Below are 12,755 nucleotides of genomic sequence, written 5' to 3' on the forward strand. Positions count from 1 at the left end.
TAGGTGTCTTTGAATCTCATTGGCACAATCTTTCTGATCACCTCTGTTAGGTGCTCCTGGAATGTCACTTGTGTGTGTTCTGTGAACCCCCCTTTTTAAACCCTTGATAGCTGTTGGCCTGCTTGTGGAATGGGTTGATCTTCAAGCTGGCTGACTATACACGGTACACAAGCTGCTGTGCAAAGTTGACCCTATGTTGAGCAATTCATGCCAGCTCAGTTTGCTGTATGCCCCGATCTTCATTTGGGTGTTCTGCTTGTGGATTTAATTGGGTCATGCTCTCAAGTCCCCCCACCTAACTCTCAGGTTTGTTGGTTCTGGGGCTTCTTGGAAGGTACTCTTCTGCAAGTCATTGTCAGTCTCTGCCTCTGATTTCCCTTGGGGTACCTGTGTGGAGCTGTAAAAAGATCCAGTATTTGTGACTGCCTCTGCTGGGCCCAGGTGCACCTGGGAGGGGCCAGCTGCACAGCAATGCCTCCTTCCACCAGCATCCAGCCCATGGGGCAGCTGAGCAAAAAGCCCGTGTCACTTGGAGATCCATCTCTGCCTACAAGCTTTCTGTTGGGGTCATTCACTGAAAGAGTGCCCATTGGTATGTGAGTTGCATGAGGTAAGTGACTCATCAGGTAGGTGCAAATGGTGTTTACCATGTTGATACAGATTCAAACTCCGTTTTGTTTTTGGGTGTCAGGGCACTCAGCACAAGTCCCAGGGTACACAAATGCCACTTATCAGCCACCAGATACCCATGGACTGCTGTGTTTGGGTGCGTCCTCAGGAAGACATTAAGGGAAGGCTATCAAAATTCATCGAGGCCCAAAGATCAAGATTTGGCTGTATGAAGGGAGGGCTCAGCACTGGAATGGTGGCTTTAGTTAGATCAGTAAGGGAATAAAGACCCCCCCCCCCCATCCAAAGTCACACAACTCAGTCTCAGACACCCCCTGAAGCCACCCAGACCTGCTAAAGAGATCTCCATGAAACACCATGGGCCCACACTCCTTTGAAGCAAGTAGCTCCACAGGATGGGGGGAAAGGATTCAGGGCAATGGTCTAGAACATTCCCCAGGCAAAGGCCATAGGAAGGGAGGGCATGACATCAGGTGTGATGACAGCTGTCATCATTGTGGGAGAGGGACTCAGCACAGGGAGGGCACCCAGAGGCCATCCCCTCAGCGCTCTCTACCAGCGTCACAGAAAGCAGTCTCCTCACATGACTCCCAGGCCACTCTGAGCCACCCTTTCTTCATAGGCCCAAGGTAGGTGGTGGGAAGGATACTTGTGAGCTGGGTCATTTGTGAGGGCTCCTGGATTTCTAGCAGAATCCTACCTCTTCCTGGAGGGCAAAATCCCTGCTGATTTTTACAGCCAGATGTCCTGTGGGCTCCTCTTCCAGGCTCTGGTTCTCAGGGCTGGAAGCCCAGCATGGGGCTGAGACAACAAGCTCGTCAGGGGGACCACTGCGCTGAGACATGCCTCTGCATTCTCATCCATCACAAGTGAATGTGGGGCCAGCCCAATTGAATCTCTGTCCTGGGAGTCATGTGAGGAGACTGCTTTGTGTGGCGCTGGTAGAGAGCGCTGAGGGGATGGCCTCTGGGTGCCCTCCCTGTGCTGGAGGCTTCTTCTATAGATCCTTGGTTATAATACTGATAATCAGCTAGTCTTCAGTTGGTTATTCAAGTTGGTAGTTATATAATTGAGTTGTAATTCCTATCTGGTCCATGGAGAAAGTGAGTGTCACTTTCTCCTACTTTGCCTACGTCTTGGATCACACTGAAAAATTCTGAAATGCACTAGAGGGACTCACTATTTAGGATATGGTGAGGTGAAATATTTTAAGTGAGGAAGGCATTGTAATGTTAAAATTCAGCTACTAATTTATTTCTGATATATTTAGCACCTAATGAATTCTTTGATTCCAATAGTGTGACAATTAGTTTTGAGGGCATATGTTTTTATATTAATTTAGACCAAGTCAAGATTTTCCTTTCTTTTTCTTCTGAGTTACAATTATTGATTTTGGGAATAGGTAAACATAGATTAAGAATTCTAACAGTAATTTTAAAGTATATTCTAATGTTTCTTTGTCCACACTTGATTACTTAAGGATAAAGTTATTTCAGAAACACATACCCTGACAGCCAAGACATCTAAAATTCAAAGAAAGCATATTCATCGCCCACCGTTGCATCTGGAAAAAATGTCTCAAGAATCACAAATAAACAAGGCATGTGACAAAGAGGATACATCTTCATATTCAGGACACTCTTTTGTGCAAAAGGATGAGGAAAATGTGCATCAAGCAAGGCACATTAGAGACAAGAAGAATTTACAGCTTTCCAAAGATGAGTCAAAGCAGAAGTCACATCAATTTTCTGTAAAATTCAAAAAAACGGATTGTCGTGAGGAAGAGCCACTAAGTGACAACTCTAAAGACGAGGCAAGCTTAAGACAAATGCATTCAAATTTGACAAGGAAAATGCTTGATTGTGAGGGAAAAGGTGCATTTGGAAAGTCTATCTCTGCAGCATTACAAACATTTCCTAAACGAGAAGAAACCACTCTCAAAATTATTTCTCCATCTCATGGACACACCGGGTCCCCGGAAGACTCTCCATGGGACTCTTCTTCTGAGCTTTCTTTAAGAGAAAAGGAATTACACTCTGAAAATGATCACAAACCTAATGCTGAGCAAGTTTTAAACAAAAATAAGCAGAGTATTTATAACGATACAGAAAATAAAAAAGTAAGGACCCTAGTAGTTACATCTGGAGTGAAAGAAGACCAAGCGTTTGCTATGCAGATGACAAAAAATATGAACCCAAATACCACAGATTGGAAATTAGGCATCGGACCTACACCTCAGTCTCATGATCCAAAAAGCCATCCTGAATTGGAGCTTCCCTGCTGGAATGGAACAAAACTCATCACTGAAGTAAAAAACCACGATATGCCTGCTATTACAAATATTAATAGGGAATCAAAGCCAAATCAAGACTTGTTCCATAATCCATTATGTGCAGATAATTTCAATGCTAATTATTGTACAAGCATGGACTCTAGATTAAAAGATGTGAGTTCCTCTGCACTGCACAATGACAGAACATCTGGAGTATCTGTAATTGAAAAACTAAAGCAAGATATGCAAAGTCTTAAGAATGATATAGAAATGTTAAAAGTAAAGAAGCTGACTGGGGAAAAAGAGAAAGCTCAACTTCCAAAAGAGGTAGAATTTCACTTGCTGTTACTCTTTGTTTTCTCTCTGTATCAATTCTCTGATTCATTCTGATAATCCACTCCTGAAAAATATATTGTATGTAAAATGAGGTTGTCTAATTATGCAATTGTATATATATATATTCTGTCAACTAAATAGCAGGAGTATAGGAAAATATTCTCGTATAATCATGGATGTTTCTCTCTTTCCCTCTCCTATGCTGTTTTCCTAAAATCAATTTAAAAAACCATAAATTGACCTAACCAGTTTGGCTCAGCAGATAGAGTGTCGACCTGCGGACTGAAGGGTCCCAGGTTCGATTCTGGTCAAGGGCATGTACCTTGGTTGCTGGCACATCCCCAGTGGGGGGTGTGCAGGAGGCAGCTGATTGATGTTTCTCTCTCATCGATGATTCTAGCTCTCAATCCCTCTCCCTTCTTCTCTGTAAACTATCAATAAAATATATTTTTAAAGAACAAACCATAAATTGCATCCCAGAAATAATAAAATGAAAAGAAGCTATAACTGGGAGAAGGGTTATAAACAAATATCCCCCAGCTAAACTCCTCTATTTTGTGCTATAGTGTGTACAATCTTCTATGGTTTACTCAGAACCTTGGAACTTAGAATTCTAATATGATCATTCAGGATATTTTTATTTCATGTTAGTTACAGCTTACATTCAATATTATTTTATATTAGTTTCACATGAACAGCATAATGGTTAGATAATCATATACTTTACAAATTAGTCTCCCCAATATTTGAAGTACCCACCTGGACTGTACATCACCATTGTAATTTTATTGAGATATTTTACTAACAAACATATAAACTTCCACAAATACGTTTATCACCACTCTCAGAAGTGTTTGTTGAGTCAAAGCTTTACATTGTGTTGTTTAATAAAGTATGGTACTGCCAAAAGTAATGAAACCTTACCATTTGTGACAGCATGGATGGACCTAGAGGGCATTATTCTAAGTGAAGTATGTCAGACAGAGAAAGATAAGTCCCATCTGATTTCATTTACATGTGGAATGTAAAGGGCAAAATTGATGAACTAAGAAATTTAAGAGAGACTCATAGATAACACATCTGACCAATGGATGTGAGAAGGAAGGGAGTCAGTAGACTGGGCAAAAAGTAAAGGTATTAAAAAGTAAAAAATGGTAGTGACAGAATAGTCACAGAGATGTCAAGTTCAGGGTAGAGAATGTAGTCAATCCTATTGTAATAAGTATAGGTGGTGTCATGTGGGCACTTGAAATATCAGGAGGACCACTTTGTAGAGTATCTGATTGTCTAACCACTATGCGGCACAACTGTAGCTAATACAAATAATGTTGAATGTGAACTGTAATGGAAAGATTAAAATACAGAAATGTAGAATACCCTCCAAAAATAAAATCATGGCAATTATCATTTTGACATGTATGTATCATATAGGTCACATGAATTATTAGCTATAAACTCAATATTTGTCTCTAAAAAAGAAAACTGAGTTTTGAGGTGGAAAAAAAGTTGAGACATTATGTTCCTTTATTTGAAAAAGTGGATGAGCACTCTCATTACACTGAGGCAGCGGTTCTCAACCTGTGGGTCGCAACACCTTTGGCGGTCTAATGACCCTTTCACAGGGGTCGCCTAAGACCATCCTGCATATCAGATATTTACATTACAGTTCATAACAGCAGCAACATTACAGTTATGAATTAGCAATGAAAATAATTTTGTGATTGGGTCACAACAGGAAGAATTGTATTTAAAGGGCCAGATGATTGAGAATCACTGCACTAAGGCAATAAATTACTTTTCAAAAGTCATACTTAATTTCCCTGGTTAATTTGATGAAATTTTCTGTTTATTTATTTGATTCAGTATTATAGAATTCCTAGAAGCCCAGTGCAATAATTCATGCACAAGGTCAGACCAAAACCGGCTCTCAAACATACCTCAAAGGGTCCCAAGAGGGCACAGGCCAGGCAAAGGGACCCTACTGGTGCATGATACGGCCTGGAGCAGAACATGGGATGTTGGCCAGGTGGGAAGGGACCACGGGAAAGCTCCAGGGGCATGTCCAGCCATCATTCTCAGGCTCAATCAGTTGGATCCCAGCAGCAAGCTAACCAACTGGTCAGAGCATCTGCCCCTTGGTGGTCAGTGCACATCATAGCGAGCAATTGAGCAACCTTAGCATATCATTGGCATATTGCACCTTGATTGGTTGAATGGCTGACTAGATGACTAGACACTAAGCATGTTAGGCTTTTATTATATAGGACTAGAAGCCTGATGCACGCAATTCAGAAACTGGGGTGGGGTCGTCTCTCAGGCTGGCCTGCAGCCTCTGGCAATCCAGGACACCTCCCATAGCAGGATCAAGCCAAAACCAGCAGTCAGACATCCCTCTCACAATCCAGGACCACTGACTCCTAACCTCCCACCTACCTTACTGCCTGATCACCCCTAATAATTCACCTGCCTGTCTGCTTGGCCCTAACCACTCTGCCTGACTGCCTAATCATCCCTAACCACTTGCCTGCCTACCTCATTATACCTAACTGCTTGCCTGACTGCCTGATTGCCACTAACCACTGGCTTCCCTGCATTATCACCCCTAACCACCCAGCTGCCTGCTTGATCACCCCTAACAACTCACCTGCCTGCCTGATCACCCCTAACCATTTAGCTGCCTGCCTTCTTGCCCCCGACTGCTCACCTGCCTGCCTGATTGCTCATAACCCCTCTGCCTACCTGCCCAATACTCCCTAACCACCTCTGCCTTGGCCCCCACCATGGTGGCTTCATCCAGAAGGACGTCCAGGATGACGTGTGGAAGGTCGTTTGGCTGTCCGGTCCAATTAGTATCTTATGCTTTTATTATTATCGATAGCCTTTCTTTTGCTGCCATAAAGTGCTAGGTAATGCATCTTTAGGAACTTTGGACAGATCATTAAACCTTGGTTTTATTCCCATTATCAGTGAATATGGGCTAAAGTAAGTAGATAACTACTTCTATGTCCTCTAGCTATAAGATTTTATAGTGATTGTGACATTAGTGGAGCATTCCATTAACCATCAATCCATTGGTTTCACTCTGCTACACTGTTGTGGTAAACTTTTGTTAATACTTATTATGAATACCACCACTTTTTTATGCCATTAAAGATCTTAAAGAAAAAAATTATAAAAGACAATGGGGGAAGGAATAGCTTCCTGCAGAAAGAGGATAGCTTCCTACTTGCTACTGACGCACATTGTCACATCCTTGAAATCTGGCTGTAATACAAGACCCAGGTGAGAAAGAAAAGAGGACACATTTTTCATTTTTTTTTACTTTTACTTCTCTGACTCTGCTAGATAAATGGGGTGCGGTGGGTAAGGGGAATGTTAGGTAGCAAAGAGTGGATGTGATGTGAATAAGAGCTCCAAATTAAGACAGCCCTGTAAAATCTTGGAAAATTCTGCTTCTTTACTAAAACACAAATGAAGCAGAATTTACAGCTTCAATGACCTATAACGATAAAAACACAAAATATTTTTATTGATTAAAGGCAATTAAACTAAGAGCCAAATGATAAAATTAATGAAAACATAAACAGTCTCTTTAATGACTAAGGTAATAGCAATATCCTTAATATCAAACTTTCATCAAAGGCTGAAGAAGTAAAGAAGAAGCAGAAAAACAGTAAAAAGAAAGTGACAGGAACCAAGTATAATGCTGCTGATGATGACAGTGATGCATGGAGTCAACAAAGCGAAGTTGTACAAACTGAGAAGCAGCAGCTTCCTATTATGGAGAATGAAGATTCTGACAGGTAAGCCTACAGCAATATTTAATAGTAGATAATTATTCTTTTCCTATAAAACAAATTCCAATTGGAGCAGATATTCATGATTAACACACTTTATATGTTTACTAGGGAGATTGATCCTTCCCTGGAAAAGTGTAAATCCACAAACAATGAGATACCAATTTTTTAATTTAAAATGATAAATATTTTATTAAAAAAATAACAACCAGAATTGGCACAGTGGAGGAAAATGCACTCCCCTGCACTACTGGTACATGAAATTGGCAAATCTTTTTCAAATGGTAATTGAGTTAGTTTCAAAATTTTAAGTATGTCATTCCTTTATCCCAATAACTTCACTTCCAGTACTAAATCCTACGGGAAAACATGACTTGGATATACACACATATACACATTCTAAGGACATCAATTATATATTATCAGCTATAAAATAAATACATCATGGAGATGTAATATACAGTTTGGTGACTATAGTGAATGATATGGTATTGCATATTAGAAAGTGTCTAAGAGAATATATCTTAAAAGTTCCTTTCACAAGAAAAAAAATTCTGTAAATATGTATAGGAACAGAAGGTAGACTAAATGTGGTGATCATTTTGCAATATCTTATATAATAAAAGGGTAATATGCAAATCAACTGAACTGCAGAATGACCAGTGGCTATGATATGCAGCGACCAGCAGGGGACAGATGCTCAACACAACAGCTGCCCCCTGGTGGTCATTGTGCACTCACAGGGAGAGCACCACTCAGCCAGAAGTTGGGCTGGCCAGAGCAGCAGCAGTGGCAGGAGCAGCAGCAGTGGCAGGAGCCTCTCCCACCTCTGCAGCAATAGGTCATTATATGCATTACACACACACACACACACACACACACACACACACACAGACACAGACACACATATATATGCATATATATATGTTATGGCAGATGTTAAGGATATATAATATACATTTATGCATTAATGATACTAACATAAATATACATATATATGTTTATTTATTACAACATTGCTTACAGAAATGTTGTAGTTATTGTAAATTCCTATTTATAAGGTAATACATTTTTATACCCAAAAAATAATGTAGTATGCAGCCACTGGAAAAATGGGGGTAATTCTGGCCTACAGTGTACTGATTGTTTCACAATTGACTTATATTTAAAGCATTTGGGTTTAATGGCATGTGTTAAGCAAATTTTGTGAGAATACTCTTGATATCTGTTCAGTTATAAAAGGAAGTTATATGCTACGCTGTCACTCTACTTTGTTTCCACCTGAATTGCTAGCTACTAAATTTTTGTGTTTTCTTCCTAATACCTGAGTGTTCAAATATTGGGCACACAAATTAATCTGAAAGCTGAGTGATTTCACAAGGCAATTTGTTCCATTTCTTATCTACAAATTTCAGCATGATGTGTAAAACCTATTAAAACACATCAAGGGATTAATCTGCTAGGTGAAGGGCTGACAGACCTTTTCTCTAAAGTGCCAGATGCCTCTGGGCTGGATTTGGTGTGCAGGCATTCGTTTGCTGACCCGTTGCATTATAAACCATAGGGCTCCTAATTTAGTGAATCTTCTTTTTGGAAGGTACCCTGCATGCATGCCTTTATCTTTCCTTTTTGAGGAGAACAGATTTCAGTATGCACCACACCCAATTTTTTAACATATTACACAATTGACAAAAATTCAGTTTATAAAGTAAGAATATTACCTGCATGTTTCCCCCTTTATTTCTGTTACAGTTTAATATGACTAATTACAGTGTACTTTGTACATTTGAGTAGTGTCACATATTCTAGAGTTGGATGATTTTCATCTAGCAAGAAATCCTTCTGTGATCTTTGTAAGCATGAGAAACATCACAATCAGGTTATATAATATTAAATATCTAGAGAAATTTCATGGGTTCTTTTACTTGTACAGTATTGTAAATTTTGCATGTTTTAAACCGTGGAATGTCACGGTTATATGAAAAAACTTGTAAGTATTACGAAATCCTTCCTAGTCGCTATGAAAGGATTGAAAGATACAGCTAAACATGAAGATGAGGTCATCCAAGGTCATGCCATTTAGCTACAAAGTCCTTCAAAGAGCTATCTATACTCACTGATTCCAATTTCCCTTCCATGCACTCTTGAGCCCACTCTAGTAATTTTCAGTCCCCTCCTCTTCTATATAATTGTTTTTCTCAAGGTTAGTACTTGTTTTTCCTCTAATAAATCCAGACATAATGTTTTAGACCTGGTTTTACATAACTTATCAGCAATGTTTGACCCAATGGAAAACTCTTTTTTCATTTGACTTTCAGGACTTTGAGTTTTCAGGGGTGAAAACACACTCACCTGGTTTCCCCCTTGCCTGCCTAGCCTGTCTCTTAGTCGTTTGGCTTCTCCTCATCTCCCACCTTTACACGTTCAAATGTCCTGGGATTCAGTCTTTGGTCTTTTTTCCTACCAAAATTGACTTTTCCTACCTTGGATATACTAATGATCTTCAAAATATATCCCCAGCCCAGATCTCACTCCTTAATGCCAGACCTATATATCAAACTGTTGGCTTAATCTCTCTTTTTAAAATATATGTATTTCTCTTGACTTCAGAGAGGAAAGGAGAGAGAGAAAGAGAGATAGAAATATCAATGATGAGAGAGAAATATGGATAGGCTTCCTCCTGCACACCCCCTACTTGGGATCAAGTAATGTGTCAGGAGATCTTGTGAGATTACTTTCAAAATTCAGTGGAACCTGAATATAAGGGACTAATTCGGGCAAGGGGTATACTTTAAAGATGAAAGTCAGTTATATACAGTAAAGTAGGTTTTCTGAATGTGTATGTGAAAAAATTTACACATGAGCTTACCGGCTTTTACATATGTAGACACATTTGTATGTATGAAAATTTTAATTTCACAGAGAAGTTTTCCAAAGTCATTATTGCTAATATATTCACTGTAGTTTTGAGAGTGTAATAAGTACACAATCTAAATGGAAATAACCAGAAAATACATTTTAATTATATTTAACTCAACAAATGAACAATGTTCTAAAAACAAACAAAATTTTAATTTTATTAGAACAGAAAAAAAGTTTTTCTTTTAATCGTTTTTGGGCGATGATATATCCCGACACTCCAATTGAGGTATCACTTTAATGTGTGATCTTGAGGGGCTTGCTTTAGGTAATCCTGCTTTGAAAAAACTATCCTGTTTAGCTTAAACATTTGAAGTCTGCTGGTTTTTTTCTTATAATTACCTCCCTAATATTTTGAAAATGGGTTTAATGAAGCTGAATTTTCTTATCTGATGGCTTGTCAATAAATGTTATTAGATTGTGGAGATGGGATCCAAGCGATGATAACTTTGTGTTTGAGGCGTGTTGTTTCTTCTTCCTCCTCATCTTCACTCCCATCCTCATTTCCCAGGTCAGAACCTCATCTGCTTCTTCACTTTCAGTCATAGTGTGATACCCAGGGTCACCTTCATCTTCTAACCGCTGTTAAAACAACTTCCTCAGCTACTACTTCTCCACCAATATTCTGTGTTATCCCATAGTAATCAGTAATCTTCAGCACCTTCTAAATGCAAGTCTCCCTTCCTCATCAAGCAAATTCTTCCAACCATTTTCCTTGGTTTGTACTTTCACTTCTTTTCATGCTGCAGCAAAATTCAGAGATTGCTGATTTTAAATGGTAACTCTTTGAAACCGTAAGTGTTGTAAGGTACGCTGTCCTCTTGTATGTTCATCATTGCCTTCCTTCTGCAATACAACCATTACTTCCTCTAAAAACTTTTTGCAGCTATTCATTTGGTTGCCATAATTGTATTTTAAGGTCAGGGTTGGAATGATGTGTTTTAAGATACATACATAATTTTAACCTTATACTGAATAGGACTAGGAGTTCCAGTCACCAAGAATGAGCAAATGCACATGGCTGGGGCACGGCTCAGTGCACTTGGGAATGAAGGCGGCACATGTTAAAACTTCTGCAGAAAGTCACTCCACTCACCAACAAAACCAACTACCCACATGCCATGTGGTGTGATCACGTCCTGATCATTTGCCTAACACTGTTTAGGAGCAGTGACTCGTGGATTTAAACACACAGACTATCGTTGTTGATAAGTGGTGAAATTACTCTAGTGGTTTTACAACATATGGCCTATTTGATAAAATTTGTTAAAAATAGCTGAATTAATCACAAAAAATTACCTGTTAATTTAATTATAAGCAAATCTTGATTGCATTTTTTATTTAATGGTTGCATTCATTAATATTCACATATGACACACAGACCAGAAGTTTTATCTGTTAAATCCGAAGTCTGTTAATTCAAGGTCCACAAAAATCGAGAGTTTACTGTACCAGTATATCCAGAATCCAATCACATCTTCCAGGCCAGGTCACTAACATCTGCTATCTAGATTAGCTTAATAGTCAACTAATTGACTATTGATTTTCTTCTTACTTTTTCCTCCCTCCCTTCCTTCCTTCCTTCCTTCCTTCCTTCCTTCCTTCCTTCCTTCCTTTCTTCCTTCCTTCCTCTTTTCCTTCCTCCTTTCTTCTTCCCTCCCTTCCTCTCTGCCTCTGTCCTTCCTTCTTCTTTTTATTTACTTTCCTACATCAATTCTAGTCTTTTGTTCAAATCTAAACACAGTAGGCCTATTAAAAGGTAAGTCAGATTATATTGTTCCTCTGGTCAATACCTTCTAATTGCCTATTTCACTCAAAGTACATGCCTTCCACAGGCCTTCCAGCTAGGGATTGAACCCAAAACCTTGGTACGTACAGATCCATCTGCTATGTTCAAAATAAAAACTATTTCATATTCAATAATTATAGACTTATTTTTGAAGTTTGGGTCAAGAGGAATTGTTTAATAATTGCTCTCAGGGAGATCCTTTTTAATATGTTTCAATTAATTTTAGAAAGAGAGGAAGGGAAAGGGAGAGAGAGAGAGAGAAACATCAATGATGAGAGAGAATCATCAGTCAGCTGGCTCATGCATGCCCATTACTAAGGATCATGCCAGCAACCCTGTATGTGCCCTGACTGGGAATTGGTCTGGTGACCTCTTGATTCATGGGTCGATGTTCATCCATTGATGCTTAGTGTTTAAATGTTTAGTTTTAACCAGGAGAGTAATTTGTGTGACTATATGTAGGTTATAATTTTATTTCATTCCTTACCCAAGGGTATATTCTTAATGATTTGAGAGACAGAGACAAACATCAGTGTGAGGGAGAAACATCCAATGGTTGTCCCCGGTATGCTTCCCATCCAGGGGCTGAACCCAAAACCCGGTAGGTGCCTTGACAGGGAACCAAACTGGCAACCTTTTCGTGTCTAAGATGATGATCAGATCAACTGAGCTACCCAGCCAGGCATTGTTGTACATTTGTGGAGGTATATAATCATGATATTCCTATGCATGCATGTATTCCATTAAAAAAAGGAAATATACTTTTCTGTTGGTAAATTTAGCTTTTTATATTAAGACTAGACGCCTGGTGCACAAAAATTTCTGCACTGGCGGGAGTGGGGTATACCGCAGCCCCACTTGTGCCCTCTCACAGTCTGGGACCCCTCAGGAGATAAGGACCTGCTGGCTTAGGCCCGCTCCTGCATAGCAGAGGGCAGGCACAATCCCTAGGTGCCTTTACCGCAGCCCCTGGTCGGGCTCAGAGCAGGACTGATTGGGGAGTTGGGGCGCT

The sequence above is a fragment of the Myotis yumanensis genome, unplaced genomic scaffold, assembly GCF_028538775.1.
Source record: "Myotis yumanensis isolate MYYU_CA2020_CCGP unplaced genomic scaffold, mMyoYum1.0.hap1 SCAF_20, whole genome shotgun sequence".
NCBI lineage: Eukaryota > Metazoa > Chordata > Mammalia > Chiroptera > Vespertilionidae > Myotis > Myotis yumanensis.